General features: G+C 44.7%; 1 long non-coding RNA gene across 1 annotated transcript in view; it reads right to left on the bottom strand.

The window, feature by feature from the left end:
• The window catches only part of LOC138853342 (uncharacterized), a 415,781-nt gene that overhangs the window by 70,846 nt on the left and 322,825 nt on the right, over positions 1-22,110 (bottom strand). Inside the window, exon 2 of the long non-coding RNA XR_011392545.1 lies at positions 11,817-11,953. This is a non-coding gene — a long non-coding RNA (uncharacterized lncRNA). The remainder of the gene's footprint in view (positions 1-11,816; positions 11,954-22,110) is intronic.

Genomic DNA, 22,110 nt, shown 5'->3' with positions numbered 1-22,110 from the left:
CTAGTGCTGCATACTCCAGTATGGGCCTGACGAACACGGTGTACAGTGTCTTGAACGATTCCTTACTAAGGTATCGGAACGCTGTTCTCAGGTTTGCAAGGCGCTCATATGCTGCAGCAGTTATCTGGTTGATGTGAGCTTCCGGAGATGTGCTCGGTGTTATGCTCATCCCAGGAACTTTCTCGAGTGAGGTTTGCAGTCTTTGGCCACTTAGCCTATACTCTGTCTGCCGTCTTCTTTGCCCTTCCCAATCTTCATGACTTTGCATTTGGCGGGGTTGAAATCGAGAATCCAGTTGCTGGACTACATGTTCAGTCTGTCCAGGTCTCTTTGTAGTCCTGCCTGATCCTCGTCGGATTTAATTCTCCCCATTAACTTTACATCATCTGCTAACAGAGACACTTCTGAGTATATCCCTTCCATCATGTCATTCACATATACCAAAAATAGCACTGATCCTAGGACTGACGTCACGTACCATGACTCGTTGTTGCCTCCCTGTCAGGTATTCTCTGATCTGTACTCACCTAGTTGAGGTTGCGGGGGTCGAGTCCGAGCTCCTGGCGCCTGTGTGTGTGTGTGTGTGTGTGTGTGTGTGTGTGTGTGTGTGTGTGTGTGTGTGTGTGTGTGTGTGTGTACCTACGCTCGTGTGACACACCCATGTGTGTATATGTGCTAATGAGTATGTATGTGTTTGTGTGTGTGTGTGTGTGTGTGTGTGTGTGCGTACCTACATTCGTGCGACACACCCATGTGTATATATGTGCTCTTGAGTGCATGCGTGTGTGTGTGTTTGTGAGTGTGTCTGTGAGTATACTAACCAATTTGTGGTTGCAGGTGTCGAGACTCAGTTTCTGGCTCCGCCCTTCACTGGTCGCTACTAGTTCCTTTCTCTCCCTGCTCCATGAGCTTTATCATACCTCGTCTTAAAACTACGTATCGTTCCTGCCGCCACTAAATCACTTGCTAGACTATTACACTTCATGTGTGTGTGTGTGCGCTCACCTAATTATACTCACCTAGTTGTGGTTGCAGTTCCTGACCCTGCCTCTTCACTGGTCGCTACTAGGTCACTCTTCCTGGTCCATGAGCTTTATCATACCTATTCTTAAAGTTATGTATGGATCCTGCCTCCACTACATCACTTCCCAGACTATTCCACTTTCTGACATCTCTGTGACTGAAGAAATACTTCCTAACATCCCTGTGATTCACCTGAGTCTTCAACTTCCAAATGTGACCCCTTGTTGCTGTGTCCCATCTCTGGAACATCCTGTCTCTGTCCACCTTGTCGATTTTTCTCAGTATTTTATATGTCGTTATCATATTTCCCCTATGATACTCCAATATAGACACTTTATATTGTGCTAAAACAAAAGCATTCACATTGCTAAACTCACAAATTATAATGTAGTCACCTAGCCTTAATACCATAATCTGTAAGGATTTAATGTTAAGAATTAATCTAAGTCTGCCCGACATGCCTAGCATGCTACGTGTCCTAGTGGCCCCCTCTGTAATTAGTATTTTATAACATATAAACCACACAATATCCAAATCGTGTACATCCTCACATTGTAACCCTTTTAGAGAATAAACTTGATTTGATTTGATCTCTCCTGTCTTCCAGTGTCGTCAGGTCGATTTCCCTTAACCTCTCCTCGTAGGACATACCCCTTAGCTCCGGGACTAGTCTTGTTGCAAACCTATGCACTTTCTCTAGCTTTCTTACGTGCTTGGCTAGGTGTGGATTCCAAACTTGTGCTGCATACTTCAATATGGGCTTAACGTACTCCGTTTACAGGGTCCTGAACGATTTCTTATTAAGATATCGGAATGCTGTTCTTAGGTTTGCTAGGCGCCCGTATGTTGCAGCAGTTATTTGGTTGATGTGCGCCTCAGGAGATGTGCCCGGTGTTATACTCACCCCAAGATCCTGTTCCTTGAGTGTAGTTTGTAGTCTCTTGTCCCCCTAGACTGTTCTCCGTCAGCGGTCTTTTTTGCCCTTCCCAATCTTCACGACTCTGCACTTGGTGGATTTGAGCTCCAGGAGCCAGTACCTGGACCAGGCCTGCAGCCTGTCCAGATCTCTTTGTAGTTCTGTCTGGTCCTCGTCCGACTGAATTCTTCTCATCAACTTCACATCGTCTGCAAACAGTGACACTTCGGAGTTTATTTCTTCCGTCATGTCGTTCTCAAATACCAGAAACAGCACCGGTCCTAGGACTGACCCATGTGGAACCCCAATTGTCACAGGCGCCCACCCTGACAACTCGCCATGTACCATGACTCGCTGTTGTCTTCCTGAGAGTTATTCCCTGATCCATTGCAGTGCCTTCCCTGTTGTCCCTGCCTGGTTCTCCAGCTTTTGCTGGAGAACCTGGAACTGGAACTGGAACTGTGGAGAACTGGAAATGTATCAAACGCCTTCTCCATGACTTTGCATACCATACATGTCAGTGACACTAGTCTGTAGTTTAATGCTTCGTATCTGTCTCCTTTTTTTAAAATTGGGAATATGTCTGCTGTTTTCCATACCTCAGGTAGTCACCCTGTTTCGGCAGATGTGTTGAAGAGTGTTGTTAAGTGGTGCACATAGCGCCTCTGCTCCCTTTCTGAGGATGCATGGAGAGATGTTATCCACCCCTTCGCCTTTGAGGTATCTAGCTCGCTTACCAGCCTCTTCACTTCTTCCTCGGTTGTATGTATTGTGTCCACGAGTTGATGGTGTTCCCCACCTCTCCCTCTCTCTTGAGTCCCTTATGTCTCCTTTGTGAACACTTCTTTGAATCTCATGTTGAGCTCCTCACATACTTTGCTGTCGTTTCATGTAATCTTCCCATCTTCCTTCCTCAGCCTGATTACATGGTCCTTGATTGTTGTTTTCTTCCTGATGTGGCTGTACATCAGCTTTGGGTCAGATTTGGTTTTCGCTGATATGTCATTTTCGTATTGTCGTTTGGCCTCCCTTCTTACCTGTGCATATTCATTTCTGGCCCTACGACTGCTATCGTTATTCTCTTGGGTCCTTTGCTTTCTGTTCTTCTTATATTCTCTAGCACACTTGGTTTTCGCCTCTCTACACCTTTGGGTGAACCACGGGATCATCCTGGCTTTCTCGTTATTTCTGTTACTCTTGAGTACAAACCTCTCTTCAGCTGCTTTACATATTGTTGTCATGTATTCCATCATCTCGTTTACTGACTTCCCTGCCAATTCTCTGTCCCACTGAAGCCCGTGCAGGAAATTCTTCATGCCTGTGTAGTCCCCTCTATTGTAGTTTGGCTTCATTCGTCCTGTCCTTCCTGCTTCCCTCTCCACTTGTAACTCTACTATGCATTTGAAGCTCAGTACCACATGGTCATTGACCCCGAGGTTTTTTTTCAAATGTGATGCTCTCAATATCTGCACTACTCAAGGTGAATACTACGTCCAGTCTTGCTGGTTCATCCTTTCTTTTCTCTCTGGCAGTTTCCCTCACATGTTGGTACATGAGGTTTTTCAGTACCATCTCCATCTAACCCTCCAAATTTATGGGCCCCCACATGACTCCAGGTTCTCCCAGTTGATTTCCTTGCGATTGAAGTCACCCACAGTCAGCTCGCATGAGCCCTTCTAGCCACGTCAGCCAGTGTGTCACTGATAACGATATTACTCTCATCATACTCTCTTGTCATTTTGTTCTTGTTCTGTCACCGTCTAGGAACACATTCTAGTATGCTGATGATTCTTTCAGCCGTGGTTTTTCTTGCAGGATCCTGTTTCGCACCCTTTCTGTCTTAAAAATCAGTTTGACCAGCCGAATTCTTCCCTTCAAGTGCCCCTCTATTCTCTCATGTCCTCCTCGCCTATTTCTTTGATGTTTTCAATCTCCTGTTTTCCTTCCTGCCATCTGTCATTGTGTGTCCTCCACTCGCTCTCCTGAAGCCCAGGAATTAACACTGACTTCTCCGGCTCCTCCTCCCACTGCCTTTCCCCTCTGTGTCTCTGGGTCCCGTTTGTACATGGCCATTGTTTTCCTTATTTTTTTCTGTAACTCTTGGTGGCATGGTTGTACCCCTGCATGGGACCTTGTCCTTTTCTTCTGTCTCTATCCACCTTGTCAATTCCTCTCAGTATTTTATATGTCCTTATCATGTCTCCCCTATCTTTATTGTCCTCCAGTGTCGTCAGGTCGATTTCGCTTAACCTCTCCTCGTATTACATAACTCTTAGCTTTGGGAAGAGTCTTCTTGCCAACCTTTGCACTTTCTCTAGTTTCTTTACATGCTTGGCTAGATGTGGGTTCCAAACTGGTGCTGCATACTCCAATATGGGCCTAACGTACACAGAATACAGGGTCCTGAACGATTCCTTATTAAGATGGCAGAATGCTGTTCTTAGGTTTGCTAGGCGCCCATATGCTGCAGCAATTATTTTGTTGATGTGCACCTCAGGAGATGTGCCCGGTGTTATACTCACCCTTGAGTAAGGTTTGTAGTCTCTGGCCCCCTAGACTGTACTCTGTCTGCTGTCTTCTTTGTCCTTCCTCAATCTTCATGACTTTGCACTTGTTGGTTGAACTCCAGGAGTCAATTGCTGGACCAGGCCTGCAGCCTGTCCAGATCTCTTTGTAGTTCTGCCTGGTCCTCGTCCAATTGAATTCTTCTCATCGACTTCACATCATCTGCAAACAGTGACACTTTGGAGTCTATTCCTTCTGTCATGTCGTTCACAAATACCAGACACAGCACAGATCCTAGGACTAACACCTATGGAACCCCCACACGTCACAGGCGCCCACTCTGACACCTTACTGCGTACTATGACTCGCTGCTGTCTTCCTGACAAGTATTCTCTGATCCATTGTAGTGCCTTCCCTGTTATCCGTGCCTGGTCCTCCAGATTTTGTACTAATCTCTTGTTCGGAACTGTGTCAAACGCCTTCTTACAGTTCAAGATAATGCAATCTACCCACCCCTCTCTCTCTTGTCTTACTGCTGTCACCCTGTCAAAGAAATCCAGTAGGTTTGTGACACGGATTTCTCGTCCCTGAAACCGTGTTGGCTGCTGTTGATAAGCTCATTTCTTACTAGGTGTTCCACCACTCTTCTGATAATCTTCACCATGACTTTAAATACATGTTGTAGACAGCCTGTACTGTCTGCACAGACAGCCTATGCTGTCTGCCAGCTTAGTTCATATTTCGCTCCACTAAGGTGCTGCCCTCTGGGCCTGCTCCAGGTCTGTGGGAAGCTGGTCCCACACTCTCTCAGCGGCCAAGCAGCAAGACAGGAGGCCTATTAGCTCTCTCCCTCGTGGGATGGCCCTTCCCGGACCATGGGCACAACATACAAGCCTGTGTACCCACCACTACATCACAAATAAAGTAAGAAGCATCCGAAGACGTATCATTCACCCATGCCACTGCCTCACCAATAATCTCATTAAACATTGGTGGGAAGTGGTGGTCGCAGCAGTTGTGTTTGCCCAGAGAGAGGAAGGGATGAAGTCATCTTCACTTCATCACCCCATGCAAGAAGCATCCATCTCTCAACGAGTTATCCTGATGGCATGTCTGCACGTTTCAGCATCCAGACACAGGTACAAGCAGGATCCAGCTGAAATTTACTGAATTTCTTCGAGAATTGCAAGTGGCGTCCCAGTGACCCCACGCTACAGCGTCCCATGCTGTTTCTCAAGTCACGTGTTCAGCATCACTTGTATGTTGCTGTTGTTGTTCAGCTCAGCACATCTGTTTCAGCAAGCCAGAGGTGAGTTTTGTTTTGATTTCTGCGTCCAGTGTCTCCCTGTGTTTGTGGGTGGGAGAGGAGGAAGTGGCCAGATCCTCCCTCGCCATACACTCACCCACGCTTGCCCTACTCACACCTCACCAGCCTACCACCACACTCCACCACTATGTACTCACTCCCTCTGCTGTGTTTTCTACTGTTTTCCGTGTGAAATGGTAGCCAGAGCTGTGTATCCGAGTGCCCGAGGTCACTCGAAGCTACATGGATCAGCCTGCCACTTAGATCAGCAAGCCACGTGGATCAGCAAGCCATGCGGATCAACAAGCCACGTGGATCAACAAGCCACGTGGATCAGGAAGCCACGTGGATCAGCAAGCCAAGTGGATCAGCATGCTATGTAGATCACGACGCCACGTGGGGTGTGGGCGATGTCACATGGATCTACAAGCCACGTGAGTTACCAAGCCAGATGTCCCAGGCCTCATGCTGTGGTCTGCTGCCCACATCACATTGACGTCACCGACGATGCTGCCTAACTTCATGTCACCCACGATGTCTGCCTGACGTCACCTCGAGATGTCTGCTGACATCACAGTGCTGCTGACATCACCTTGCAACATCACACCTGACATCACACGATGTCACATCGAGTGTTTCAGTAAATATTTCAGTATTGTCGAGAAGATTGAGAGAAGATATATGTCGTGTGTTAAATAATTCCTCTCAGTGTTCTCACATGTTAGTATATAGCTTAGTGTCAGTTTTGTGCACAGAAAAGCATCATTTGCTAGTTAAGCCATGTTGTACCGCATGTACCGCGGGAGTGTGTAAAGTTTTCCATGTGTCCAGTGGTCTTGAGCCAGACCCCTGAGTAACACCACTGTGTTAAGTCACCCTGTGTGACCAGCATGTTTGACAGCTGATACCAGTCAGCTCTGAGCCCGAGCCCTTGTACAGAAAGCTCTTATGCTAGTCGCTCATAGATGTTCTATAGAATCGTACCTGCTACGATTCCCATCGAGATTTGTTTCACTTCACCTCCAGACCTTCAGAGTGCAGTTATATGTAGAGAAACAAGTCTGGGGACGCTTAGACTAACCTCTGCTATAACACCAACTGCCGAGAGAATGACACTCGTCGGCAGGCGCTGTGTCAGCCTCGTGTCACAAGCTTCAGTGAGCAGCCTGCACGAAGATGATGTCACTTTGCTAGCTCGCTCACTGCAGTCTGGTGTATGATGTTACGACTCCCAGATGTTTTGCCCAGTCGTCTCTGCCACGACTCGCTCCACGCTCGCCGGCAGTGACAGCCCAGCGACAGTACCAGTCGAGAAGTGTCCTGAGTCGCTTGCCAGAAGTCCTGCCCATTTGTCGACGCCTCACTCGAGGGCACCAGCAGGTTGTGCCCCAGGTTGAGTGAAAACCTACAGTGACTCCTACGATGACTGCTTTACCGTTCCAGAGGAGACCGTAACCTGTTACGTCACAGCTCAGCCACAGCGATGTCTCCTGTGTTGCAGTATCTGTCCAGACGCAGGAAGGCGTGCAGTGATGCCCATCGGCGCTCACTGCCTATGACCACGATGTTTAGCACACCCCACATGTTTTTTCTTCCCTCCCTGTAGGAAGTTTTTTTTTCCATGTCCATATGTATATATACATGTTTTTATTTTGTGTTCTGTGCCCTGTTCCTACGAGAGAGAGACCAAGTTTTTTTTACCGCCAGACATGGTCGGGACGACCATGTGGCAGGTGGCCGAGCATATGTAGACAGCCTGTACTGTCTGCACAGACAGCCTATGCTGTCTGCCAGCTTAGTTCATATTTTGCTCCACTAAGGCGCTGCCCTCTGGGCCTGCTCCAGGTCTGTGGGAAGCTGGTCCCACACTCACTCTCTCAGCGGCCAAGCAGCAAGACAGAAGGCCTATTAGCTCTCTCCCTCGTGGGATGGCCCTTCCCGGGCCATGGGCACAACACACAAGCCTGTGTACCCACCACTACATTACAAATAAAGTAAGAAGCCTTGGAAGACGTATCATTCACCCACGCCACTGCCTCACCAATAATCTCATTAAACAATGTCAGTGACACTGGTCTATACTTTAGTGCTTCTTGTCTGTCTCCTTTTTTTTAAAAATTGGGGAACATTGCTGTCTTCCATACCTTAGGTAATCTCCCTGTTTCGATAAATGTGTTGAATATTGTTGTTAGGGGTACACATAGCGCCTCTGCACCCTCTCTCAGGACCCATGGAGAGATGTTATCCAGCCCTTCACCTTTGAGGTATCTAGCTCACTCAGAAGCCTCTTCACTTCTTCCTCGGTTGTATGTATTGTGTCCAACACTTGGTGGTGTACCCCACCTCTCTGTCTTTTTGGAGTCCCTTCTGTCTCCTCTGTGAACACTTCTTCGAAGCTCATGTTGAGTTCCTCACATACTTCTCGGTAATTTCTTGTTGTCTCTCCTCCTTCCTTCTTTAGCCTGATTACCTGGTCCTTGACTGTCGTTTTCCATCTGATGTGGCTGTACAACAGCTTTGGGTCAGATTTGGCTTTCGCTGACTTCTTACCTGTGCATATTCATTTCTGGGTCTATGACTGCTCCCATTATTCTCTTGGATCCTTTGCGTTCCATACTTCTTCCATTTCCTAGCACACTTGGTTTTGGTGTAGCCTCCCTCCTTGTAGTTTGGCTTCATTCGTCCGGGTCTTCCAGCTCACCGGTCCACTTGTAACTCTAGTGCTTATTCGAATCTTAAAACCACATGATCGCTGGCCCCAAGGGCTCTTTCATATGTGATGTCCTCAATATTTGAAGTACTCAAGGTGAATACTAGGTCCAGTCTCGCTGGTTCACCCTCTCCTCTCTCTCTGGTAATGTCCCTTACTTGTTGGTACATAAAGTTTTCCAGTACCACCTCCATCATCTTAGCCCTCCACGTTTCTTGGCCCCCACGTGGCTCCAAGTTCTCCCAGTCAATTTCCTTGTGGTTGAAGTCACCGATGATCAGTAGGTTTGCCCTGCTCGCGTGAGCCTTTCTGGCCACTTCAGCCAGTGTGACAACTATCGCTCTATTACTCTCATCATACACTTGCCTTGGCCTCCTGCTGTTCTGTGGTGGGTTATACATCACTGCATTTACCACCTTGGGACCTCCAGACTGAAGCGTTCCTATTATGTAATCCCTTGAAATCCCTTGCTTCTCCACTGTCTCCTCTCTCCAGCCATTGGTTTTTGACCAGTAGTGCCACTCCTCCATCCCCTCTCTTCCCTCTGTCTTTCCTCATGATCTGGTATCCCGTTGGAAAGATGGCATCTGCTGTCATACCTGTGAGCTTCGTTTCTGTGAGAGCTATGTGTGTGTGTGTGTGTGTGCGTACTCACCTAGTTGAGGTTGCAGGGGTCGATTCCAAGCTCCTGGCCCTGCCTCTTCACTGGTCGCTACTAGGTTACTCTTCCTGAACCGTGAGCTTTATCATACCTCTGCTTAAAGCTATGTATGGATCCTGCCTCCACTACATCGCTTCCCAAACTATTCCACTTCCTGACTACTCTGTGGCTGAAGAAATACTTCCTAAAATCCCTGTGATTCATGTGTGTCTTCAACTTCCAACTGTGTCCCCTTGTTGCTGTGTCCCATCTCTGGAACATCCTGTCTTTGTCCACTTGTCAATTCCTCTCAGTATTTTGTATGTCGTTATCATGTCCCTCCTATCTCTCCTGTCCTCCAGTGTCGTCAGGTTGATTTCTCTTAACCTCTCCTCGTAGGGCATACCTCTTAGCTCTGGAACTAGTATTGTTGCAAACCTTTGCATTTTTTTCTAGTTTCTTTACGTGCTTGGCTAGGTGTGGGTTCCAAACTGGTGCCGCATACTCCAATATGGGCCTAACGTTCTTATGTAGGCAAATTACTAGAGTCAATTATAGCTCAAATTATAAGAAGCCATTTCGATAAGCATAGCTTGATTAATGATACTCAGCATGGATTCACAAGAGGCCGGTCTTGTCTAACTAATTTATTAACTTTCTTCAGTAAAGCTTTTGAGGCTGTTGACCATGATAAAGAATTTGATATTATTTACTTAGATTTTAGTAAGGCATTTGATAGTTCCGCACCAAAGACTGTTGAAGAAAGTAGCAGATCATGGCATTGCGGGAAGAGTGCTCTCGTGGATCGAATCATGGCTCAGAGACAGGAAGCAGAGAGTGTCCATAAATGGGGTTAAATCCGAGTGGGGATCAGTAACAAGTGCCGTTCCACAGGGATCAGTCTTGGGCCCGTTGTTGTTTATAATATATATCAATGATCTTGATGAAGGAATTACTAGTGATATGAGCAAATTCGCCGATGACACGAAGATAGGTAGGATAATTGATTCAAACATAGATGTTAGGGAACTTCAGGAGGATTTAGACAAACTCTACTCTTGGTCAGAAAAGTGGCAGATGCAGTTCAATGTAGATAAATGCAAGGTTCTGAAGCTCGGGAGTGTCCATAACCCTAGCATTTATAAGTTAAATAATGTAGAACTTAGCCATACAGATTGCGAAAAGGACTTGGGGGTTAGGGTAAGCAGCAACCTTAAACCAAGACAGCAATGCCTAAGCGTACGTAATAAGGCAAATAGATTACTGGGATTTATATCAAGAAGTGTAAGCAACAGAAGTCCAGAGGTCATACTGCAGCTTTATACATCATTAGTAAGGCCTCACCTAGATTATGCAGCTCAATTCTGGTCTCCATATTACAGAATGGACATAAATTCGTTAGAAAATATTCAGCGTAGGATGACTAAATTAATACATAGCATTAGAAATCTTCCTTATGAAGAAAGATTGAAGACTCTTAAGTTACATTCACTTGTTAGACGAAGAATGAGGGGAGACCTGATCGAAGTGTATAAGTGGAAGATAGGTATTAATAAAGGGGATATTAACAAGGTCTTGAGGATATCTCTCCAAGAGAGAACCCGCAGTAATGGATTTAAATTAGATAAGTTTAGATTTAGAAAGGACATAGGAAAGTATTGGTTTGGAAATAGGGTAGTTGATGAGTGGAACAGTCTACCTAGTTGGGTTATTGAGGCTAAGACTTTGGGTAGTTTCAAATTTAGGTTGGATAAGTACATGAGTGGGAGGGGTTGGATTTGAGTGGGACTTGCACATCAGAGCTTATTTCTTGGATAGCATTGAAAATTGGGTTGGTCAAATGTTTGTTAGTGGGATAAATTGTAAAGGACCTGCCTAGTATGGGCCAACAGGCCTGCTGCAGTGTTCCTCCTTTCTTATGTTCTTATGTACAGGGTCCTGAACGATTCCTTATTAAGATGTCGGAATGCTGTTCTGAGGTTTGCTAGGCGCCCATATGCTGCAGCAGTTATTTGGCTGATGTGCGCTTCAGGAGATGTGCCTGGTGTTATACTCACCCCAAAATCTTTTTCCTTGAGTGAGGTTTGTAGTCTCTGGCCCGCTAGACTGTACTCCGTCTGCGGTCTTCTTTGCCCTTCCCCAATCTTCATGACTTTGCACTTGGTGGGGTTGAACTCCAGAAGCCAATTGCTGGACCAGGTCTGCAGCCTGTCCAGATCCCTTTGTAGTTCTGCCTGGTCTTCGATCGAATGAATTCTTCTCATCAACTTCGTCATCTGCAAACAGGGACACTTTGGAGGCTATTCCTTCCGTCATGTCGTTCACAAATACCAGAAACAGCACTGGTCCAAGGACTGACCCCTGTGGGACCCCGCTGGTCACAGATGCCTACTCTGACACCTCGCCACGTACCATGACTCGCTGCTGTCTTCCTGACAAGTATTCCCTGATCCATTGTAGTGCCTTTCCTGTTATCGCTGTGTGTGTGTGTGTGTGTGTGTGTGTGTGTGTGTGTGTGTGTGTGCGCACGCGTGCGTGTTGGTTGGGTAATGGAGCTTAAAGCCCATAAACTACAAGAGAGTCATTAAGACTGCATATCACTAGTTCACAAGCAGTCAAGAATACTTTAATCCCTAACGTAATGGTTAAAGCAAACTCTCCGCATATAGAAAATGAGAGACATACACCTCGCGAGCCGAGAGTGACATATACTCACCACGTTGATGAGCTGGATGAAAGCCAAGCCAAAGGCGACATCTACGTTGTAGGTCATGTTCTCCACTGGCCGGATAAGTTTGTTGTAGCCACGAAACAGATCCCTGACCAGCCTCTCCTCGTCCTCACTGCACACGCCTGACACCACGAAAGAAAGGAAACTGTGTTAGCCCATGATGCAGTCATGCTTACTTGCTTTCTTAGGTTTAAGTCCTACTGACTGTATGAACGAGAGAGAGAGAGAGAGAGAGAGAGAGAGAGAGAGAGAGAGAGAGAGAGAGAGATGAAAGCTGTAACCTTGACAGTGACATCAAGAATATTTCAGTTCATAATAAAGTACATATGCATACGCTGAATGAGAATTACACAGGAATACTAGAAATTTTATGAATATCCCAGAATTCTTTTGTGAACTCATCAATATATATATATATATATATATATATATATATATATATATATATATATATATATATATATATATATATATATATATATATATATGTCGTGCCGAATATGTAAAACTGGTCAATTAGCAAGAACTCATTTAAAATTAAGTCCTTTCTAAAAATTTCTCTTATACGTTTAAAGATATATTTTTTTCATTAATGTTAATGTAAAAATTTTTAATTTTGCACCAAAAGAATCTTAGAAAACTTACCTAACCTTATTCTAACAAGAGCAATTTATTTTAGCCTAATCCTACTAAATATATTTTAAAAACGTTTACAGTAATTTAATACTGAACAAACACAAAGAAATACATTTTTCTCGTTTGGTTTAGAATGATTTTGGCGAAATTATTGCATACACAAATTTTCGCCTGTCTTATATGGCAAGATGAGCGTTGCTATTTAAGCCAAGATGGCAAGTTCTGCCTATTCGGCACGACATATATATATATATATATATATATATATATATATATATATATATATATATATATATATATATATATATATATATATATATATATATATTATATATATATATATATATTTATATATATATATATATATATATATATATATATATATATTTATATATATATATATAATATATATATATTATAAATATATACATATATATAAATATATATATATATATTATATATATATACATATATATATATATAAATATATATATATACGCGCTTGCCGGCGTGGAGGGAGGGAGCCAGTGTGTGGTGCTCCATACATTCTGTGTGTAAACCAGGAACCAACATGGTTTACGCGGGCCAGTTTCGGCAGACATCATCGTGAGTATCGACCGGAGATCACAGAGTTGTGACAAACCTCTACATCGGACCATTGCTTCTGTATCAGTGAAAGTGCAGTGTGCATGTTGGGATTTGGGAAGTAGCGGTGGTGAGGGGATCCTGGCAGTGGAGGTGTGGAGGAGGTTTTGTTTACATCTGTGATCGGCCGGGGTCGTGGGTTGGGGAAGGAAGTGGCCGCCCACGACACGGTCATTGGATGGTGAACAGAACACCTCGGTTAATAGTGTGAGCATGGTGATTAGTGTGCCAAATGGCGAGGGTTTTTTTTCTAAATGGAACAATAAGTGTATAACAATTAGCAAAAGTTAGTCAGTGATGTGCGTCTTGAGCGAACACACAGGGCCACTCCCTCCCCCCTCCCCCATCCCAGATCCCCTCCCCTCATCCCAGCCTAGGCCCACTGACTTCCTGACCAAGGGTGTTGCCGTTTAGTGCCCCACCAATTACAAGTTCCGCCGCTCGCTACTCCCCCACCCTCATCCCCCATGCATCCATGCTGCCCTTCACCCGTCACCCCACAGCTGGCGCCCTCCCACCCCCACGATATCAGCAATGTCACAAGTAGTCGCGGGTTCCCAGGAATCTTCACGACAGAGCCAAAGCTGTCGTTCACGAGGCATCTGCCGGGTGTGCCACAGGGAATGTGCACTCAATCCCACATCTGGCAACATCCGTGCACACAATGGATGTCTAGGCTCCAGGAGAGCTCCAAATGAGAACAACCAACAGCCTCCCCCAGCAGACAGGGCTGACAGCTACCGTGACTTCACCTCTACAGAGGACCTCAAATCTGCAATCAAATTAACATCCACCAGGACTCTGACACACATCCCCAAAGCAGCTCGCCCTCAAGCTGCTAGCAAATTCACTGACCTTCTGAAGAAAGTCAACGATGCTCCTTCAAACAACAGATCCTGGCACAACTTGCTGCTTTTTGGCAATGCCTGTTTGGCTGTCCCACCAAGGAGGGACAAGTCACTAGCAACACATGTTATTAGGGCAATAAATGCATTCCCAAGGGATGACAACCTCGTCCGTCTCCCCCCTAGGGCGACAAACACCCGCCGGGCAAATGCCAACAACAGGACACCCGACACCTCAAAAATCAGAGCCCAAATTAGCAAAAAAATAGAAGAGGGTAATACTATTGGAGCTTTGAGACTTATAACCAGTGAGGATACCATCGCTCCCAAGGACGTCAGCACGGCGCAAGCTCTGAAGGACAAACATCCACCCAGGGCTCCCAGTACCAACATTGACCTCCCTGACATTGCAGCAGGCGAAGAACATCTAACCTTACAGGATGCTGATGTGTATAAAGCTGCTATGTCATTTCCACAGGGTTCAGCAGGAGGTTTCACCGGTTTAAGGCCTCAACACTTAAAACAAATACTCAATCCAGCACTTGGTGAGGTTTCAGAGAGGCTGCTGTCTGAACTCACCAAATTTTCCAACCTGTGCCTGGCTGGCGGTGTCCCAGAGGCCATCAGACCCTTTTTCTTTGGTGCCTCATTGTGTGCCCTCCGGAAAAAGGATGGCGGAATCAGGCCCATTGCAGTGGGTAACACCCTTCGGCGCCTAGTCGCCAAGGCTGCAGTAAGAAGGGTGAGTCAAGAGGCTGCTGCAATGCTGAAACCAACTCAGCTCGGTTTCGGCGTTCAACAGGGCTGTGAAGCAGCTGCCCACGCAGCACGAGTATATATCAAAAACATGTCCTATGAAAAAGCCTTGGTCAAATTGGACTTTGCCAATGCTTTCAACTCAGTCAGAAGGGATGCTGCTCTCCAAGCAGTTTATAGAAACTTCCCTTCCCTTTATCCCTTCATAGAATCGTGTTATAGTGTGACTTCCAAACTATTGTTTGGGGACCATGAAATTGACTCGTGTGAGGGCGTGCAACAGGGGGACCCTCTCGCCCCCTTTCTATTTTGTTTGGTCATCAAGGAAGTCACGGAGGCACTCTCCAGCGAGCTCAATATCTGGTTCCTGGACGACGGTACCCTAGCTGGCACAACAGAATCTCTCCTGGAGGACATCAGTAAAATTAAAGACATGGGAGAAAGCCTGGGCCTTTCTTTAAACCCCACCAAATGTGAAATAGTTTCTACCAATCAACAGTTGATCCAGAATATTAGTGCCGTTTTACCAGGAGCACGAGCCATTGATCCAGCCAATAGCACTCTCCTCGGTGCTCCTCTTGGGTCCAATGCCATCGATCTGATCCTAGGAAAAAAAGTCTCAGACCTCCGGACGATGGAAAGCAGGATGAAAGACATTGACACACACGATGCCTTCTACCTACTCACCAGGTGCCTGTCAACCCCAAAACTTACCTATTTTCTGAGATGCTCCCCAGCCTTCAGCAGTCCAAAACTCAAGGAATATGACTCTCTCCTGAAGGCCATGCTAGAGAGTGTATTGAATCTTTCCCTTGACGATGGACAGTGGTTGCAAGCCTCACTTCCGGTCAGGCTTGGAGGGCTAGGAGTACGCAGATCCTCCCAGATTGCTCTACCAGCTTTCCTATCCTCTTCCATTGCATCAAACGAGTTGATAAGACAAATTCTTCCTGACACCCTCAGTGACTCAGCAGGAATAGAAGACCCTAGCTATGTCAGTGCCATCACCGAATGGGAGACTCTTGCTGCTCCAGCACCAAACCCTAGTGCAGCACTGGCTCACAAACAGTCAAGCTGGGATAGCCCAATTGCTGAAAAGGTGCTTGCCAACATGCTCAGGGCTGCAACATCAGATAGGGAGATTGCCCGTCTCCAGGCTGTGAGTGCACCTCACTCCGGGGACTTCCTCCAAACAGTTCCCATATCGGCAATGGGAACGCGACTCGACCCTAAGACCCTCCGTATTGCAGTGGCTCTGCGCCTTGCTGCCCCAATTCACACAGAATATATGTGTATTTGCGGCGAAGTGCAAGCAGACCAATACGGTCTACATGGTCTTAACTGTTCCAAAACCAAGGGCTGGCATGCAAGACACAATGAGGTCAACGACATCATTAAGAGAACCCTTGCTACAGCTGGATGCCCTGCCGAGAGGGAGCCACGATCACTTGCAGCAAACAATACCCACAACCCAGCAAACCGCCCCAACGGGATCACCATCTATCCTTGGAAGAATGGCAAGCTCTTAGCATGGGACTATACCTGTGTGTCCACACTGGCTGACACCTATATCCATCACAGTGTGGGGCGACAGGGAGGAGCTGCTGACAGGGAGGAGTACAAGATCAGCAAGTACAGGGACATTAGCCAACAGTATCAATTTGTCCCAGTGGGATCAGAGACCTTGGGATCATGGGGAAAAAATGCCACACGTTTCCTTAAAGAATTGGGTTCCAGACTCATCGACACCACCAGGGACCCAAGGGCAGCCACTTTCATGTTCCAGTGCCTCAGCATCGCCATCCAGAGGGGAAATGCTTGCTGCATACTTGGCTCACGTCCAGCCTCGGAGGAGCTGGAGGAAATTCATCATCTTTGATACATTGTGCCATTGTATTCATGTTTATGTTTTTTTCTGTAAATGTATTTTGTTTATTAATAAATGTTCACATAGAATAAAAAATATATAGGGGGTGGTAGGAGAAGAAAATATTCAAACAGCTCTGGGGAGAGCCTTGAGTTTTCTCTGAGGTACGTTTATTGTCTTCTCTGAGGATGAGGGTCCCCATTCCAGCTATAGAGGTGGTACTTCCCTATATATATTATAATTATATATATATATATATATATATATATATATATATATATATATATATATATATATATACATATATATATAGGGAGGTACCACCTCTAGAACTGTTATAGGGACCCTCATCCTCAGAGAAAAGAATAAACTTGCTTCAGGGAAAACTCAAGGTTCTCTCTGAACAAAACATTCACAAAAATACGATAGAAAGTAAAACAACATAGGTGACTCAGAGCTACATCTCGAATACTTCGTCCAGCTCCCCGGCGGTGGGCCGCGTGCCCAGAATGCTGCAGCTGGATGCCCTGGCTCTAATTGAAACAAAGCTGAAGGGGGTAGGAGAGTTTCAGTGGGGGACAAATAAATGGGATTAGGTCAGGGGTTTCTAATAGAGTTAGAGCTAAAGAAGGAGTAGCAATAATGTTGAAGGATAAGTTATGGCAGGAAAAGAAGGAATGTAAATATATAAATTCAAAGATTATGTGGAGTAAAATATGGCTTGGATGTGAAAAGTGGGTTATATTAAGTGTTTATACACCTGGAGAGGAGAGAAGTGCTGAGAAGAGAGAAAGAGAGAGTTTGGGAAATATTGAGTGATTGCGTGGGGAGTTTTGGACCAAGTGAGAGAGTTCTTGTGGTTCAGTGGGTAAAAATGTTGCAGAGGGAGTAGTAGGTAAATTTAAGTTGCCAGAGGTAAATGAAAATGGGAAGCCTTTAACTAAACTATGTGTAGAAAGATGTTTGGTAATAAGTAATACATATTTTATAAAAAAGAGGATAAATTAGTATACAAGATATGATATAGCATGTAATGAAAGTAGTTTGTTGGATAAATGGTTGATAGGTAGGCTTCAGGATGTACGTACATGTTTATAGAGGGGCAATGGATATATCGGATCATTATCTATTATAGCTAAATTTACAGTAAGAGGTAGATGGGACAAAAGGAAAGTGGCAACAGTAAGAGAGAGGTGAACGTTTATAAACTAAGGCAGAAAGGTGGGCTGGTGCACGTATGGGTATTGGGGGAGGGGGGTTGAACGAAGAGGGATGGAATAGTTTTAAAAGAATGTGGGGCAGAACTTTGTGGCTATAGGAGGGTGGGTGCAGGAGGAAAGAGGAGTGATTGGTGGAATGATGAGGTAAAGGGTGTGATAAGAGAGAAAAAGGTAGCTTATGGAGAGTGCAAAAGGAAAGCAAATGATAGAGTGGGAGAGGCACTGTCAAGAAAAAAATTTGGAGTGAGATAAACAAGGAAGCCTAGGGAACGAATGGATTTGTCAGTTAAAAACAGAGTAGGGGAGTTAGTAGATGGGGAGCTGCAGGTATTGAGGAGATGGTGGGAATATTTTGAGGAACTTTCAAATGTCGATGAAGAATGGGAAACAATAATTACATGCACTGGCCAGGGAGGTATAACATCTTTTAAGATTGAAGAAGAGCTGGATGTGAGTGTGGGGGAGGTAATGAGGCACTACATAGATTATTATTATAATCAAAGGGGAAGCGCTAAACCCGGAGGATTATACAGGGCCTGGGGGGGGGATGTGGAAGGCATTCAGGTTTAATTTGGGGAACTGGAGCACAGATCGAATTCCCTAAATCAAGAGCCCCTCACCAACATCAAGGAACCTTCCTTGACGGGGGCACTACATAGAAAGAAAGGGGGTAAAGCAGCAGGAACTGACGGTATCACGAGAGAAATGTTAAAAGCAGAAGGGGGGAATATAGTGTTGGAATGGTTGGTATTTTTGTTTAATAAATATATGGAAGAGGGGAAGGTACCTAGGGATTGGCAGAGAGCATGTATAGTTCCTTTATGTAAAGGGAAAGGGGACAAAAGAGATTGTAAAAATTATAGGGGAATAAATTTACTAAGTATGCCAGGTAAAGTGTATAGTACGGTTATTATTGAAAGAATTAAAGGTAAGACTGTGAAGGCTTACTCAGTCCTGTAACAACTTCAGACAGTATTACCAATTACCAAGGCTGGCTCCTCCTCTGGAAAATTAATGAATAGAAAAAGAAATAATTCACAAAGATAAACACTTTATTATATAGTAATGCAAAGATAAAACATTAAAAAATGAAGGTGTATCCTACTTGAAAGAAAAATGAAAAATGAAATGGAAAAATGGTATTTGAATTCAACGCTAATATGTACAGTTATACTGGGGTGTCTGGTTGAGGTTGACACCGTCTTGTAGAAATTGTAGCCGTTGCTGATGATGGGGGAGTCACAGGTGTTGAGTGACAACCCAACGACTAGTTCTTCACAGAGTCTATAGCCTTGAATAGTCAGTCCAGATGACAGGAACGCAGGTTCTTTACCACTACAAAGATGAGGAGCAGTGTCCTGTACAATTAATCAGGTAGGTAGATCATTAAGTGACGTCCCCAGACCGGTTTCAGTCCGTCTCCTTCAACTCTTCTCGTTGGTTGGCAGGTGACCCGATCTGTCATTCCAAGCTGGAAAGAGAGACAGGTTACCCACTGCTTAAGAAATCACTCTCCATGATAAGTGCAAGATACTTAAAAAAGGTGGTGATTATCTAAAAGTCTCATGTGGAGCTTAAAACTAAAAGGACTACGTTTATTATTGGTCAAAAGTGAAGCTTTCAACCAATATCCACTAGAATAGGAGCAGAGGCTTTTATTTACAGTTGTGCTAGGAGCTGTGAGTCGAGTGATTACTGTTTGGCCGGAGCCCCACACGTCACCTTTCGGGGTGGGGAGAAAGGGGGGGGAGGGGATAGTTGGAGCTAGACTGGCCCTACCTTAACAAGCAGCCAGCAATCAAACTATCGTTACCATATACTCGCTTACTACTCCTATCTGTTGAACTTTTCTCTCACAAAAACAGCTGGATTGCAGATAAGCCAGGAGACTTTAGAATGGATAGGGGATGTATAAATCAGTTGTTTACGTTAAGACATATATTTTTCTTTTTAATACAGCGGCCGTTTCCCACCAAGGCAGGGTGGCCCGAAAAAGAAAAACTTTCATCATCATTCACTTCATCAATTTCTTGCCAGAGGCATGCCTACACTATAGTTATAAAGCTGCAACATTAACACCCCTCCTTCAAAGTGTAGACACTATACTTCCCATCTATATGACTCAAGTCTGGCCTGCCGGTTTCCCTGAATCCCTTCATAAGTGGTACCTTGCTTTCACTCTAACAGTACTTCAAGTCCTAAAAACCATTTGTCTCCATTCGCTCCTGTCTAACACGCTTGCGCATGCTTGCTGGAAGTCCAAGCCCCTCACACACAAAACTTCCCTCCTTCCAACTTTCCCTAGGCCGACCCATACCCCACTTCCCTCCACTACAGATTTGTATGCTCTCGAAGTCATTCTATCTCATTCTACCCTCTCTACATGTCCAAACCATCTCAACAACCCCTCCTCAGCCCTCTCGATAATAGTTTTGGTAATCCCACACCTTCTAATCTCCAAACTACGAATTCTCTGCGTTATATTCACAACACACATTGCCCTCAGACATGACATCTCCACTGCCTCCAGCCTTCTCTTTGTTACAACATTCACAACCCATGCCTCACACCCATACAAGAGCGCTGGTATAACTATGCTCTCATACATTCCCCTATTTGCTTTCATGGATGAAGTTCTTTGTCTCCACAGACTCCTCAGTGCACCACTCACCTTTCTCCACTCGTCAATTGTATGATTCACCTCATCCTTCATACACCCATCTGCTCACACGTTCACTTCCAAATATCTGAACACATTCATCTCCTCCATACTCTATCCCTCCAATCTGATATCCAATCTTCCATTACCTATTTTTTTGTTATCCTCATCACCTATATACACTTTTAACTTCTTTCTTTTACATACCCTACCTAACTCGTCAAACAACCTCTGCAATATCTCTTCAGAATCTCCCAGAAGTACAGTGTCATCAAAGATCAACTGTGACAACCGCCAATTTGTGTTAGATTCTTTATCTTTTAACTCCACACCTCTTGCTAACACCCGAACATTCACTTCTCTTACTACTCCATCCATAAATATATTGAACAACCATGGTGAGATCGCACATCCCTGTCTAAGGCCTACTTTTACTGAGAAATGATCTCCCTATCGCCTACATACTCTAACTTGAGCCTCACCATCCTCGTAAGAACTTTTCACTGCTTTTAAAAACCTACCTCCTATTCCATTCATTTGCAACATCTGCCACATTGCCCCCCTATCCACCCTGTCACATGCCTTTTCCAAATCCATAAATGAAACAAAAACCTCTTTACCCTTATCGAGATACTGTTAACCTATGTGTTTCACTGCATACACTTGGTCTGCACACCCCCTACCTTTCCTAAAGCCTCCTTGTTCATCTACTATCCTGGTCTCCGTCTTACTCATAATTCTATCAATAATAACTCTATCATACACTTCACCAGGTATACTCAACAGATTTATTCCCCTATAATCTTACACTCTCTTTTGTCCCCATTGCTTTTATACAAAGGAACTGTGCATGCTCTCTTCCAGTCATTAGGTACCTTACCCTCTTCCATACATTTACTAAATAAAAACACCAACCACTCCAAAACTGTATCCCCACATGCTGTTAACATTTCTATCTTTATCCCATCAATCACAGCTGCTTTACCCCGTTTCATTCAACTCACTTCCCCATGCACTTCCCCCACACTCACAACTGGTTCTTCCTCACTCCTATAAGATGTTATTCCTCCTTGCCCTATACATGAAACCACAGCTTCCCTATCTTCATCAATTTCTCAAAATATTCCCTCCATCTTCCCAATACCTCTATCTCTCCATTTACATATTTGAACAATATTTAGATAAAGGTAGGGAAATTTTCATTGCATTTCTGGATTTAGAGTGGATAGGGGAGCAATGTGGCAGACGTTGCAAGTTTATGGAATAGGTATTAAATGCTGTAAAGAGATTTTATGAGGATAGTGAGGTTCAGGTTAGGTCATGTAGTAGAGAGGGCGATAGGCCTTAGGCAGGGATGTGTGATGTCACCATAGTTGTTTAATATATTTATAGATTGGGTTGTGAAAGAAGTAAATGCTAGGGTGATCGGGAGAGGGATTAAATTATGGGGATCAAATACAAAATGGGAATTGACACAGTTACTTTTGATAATGATACTGTGCTTTTGCGAGATTCTAAAGAAAAGTTGCGAAGGTTAGTAGAATAGTTTGGGAGGATGAGTAAAGGTACAAAATTGAAAGTGAATATAGAAAAGAGTAAGGTGATGAGGGTATCAAACGATTTAGAAAAAGAAAAACTGGATATCACATTG

This window comes from Cherax quadricarinatus, chromosome 2 (assembly GCF_038502225.1).
Source record: "Cherax quadricarinatus isolate ZL_2023a chromosome 2, ASM3850222v1, whole genome shotgun sequence".
In the NCBI taxonomy this organism is placed as follows: Eukaryota; Metazoa; Arthropoda; class Malacostraca; order Decapoda; family Parastacidae; genus Cherax; species Cherax quadricarinatus.
Note: the sequence above shows the minus strand (reverse complement) of the source record. Positions and strands in the feature narration are given on the sequence as shown.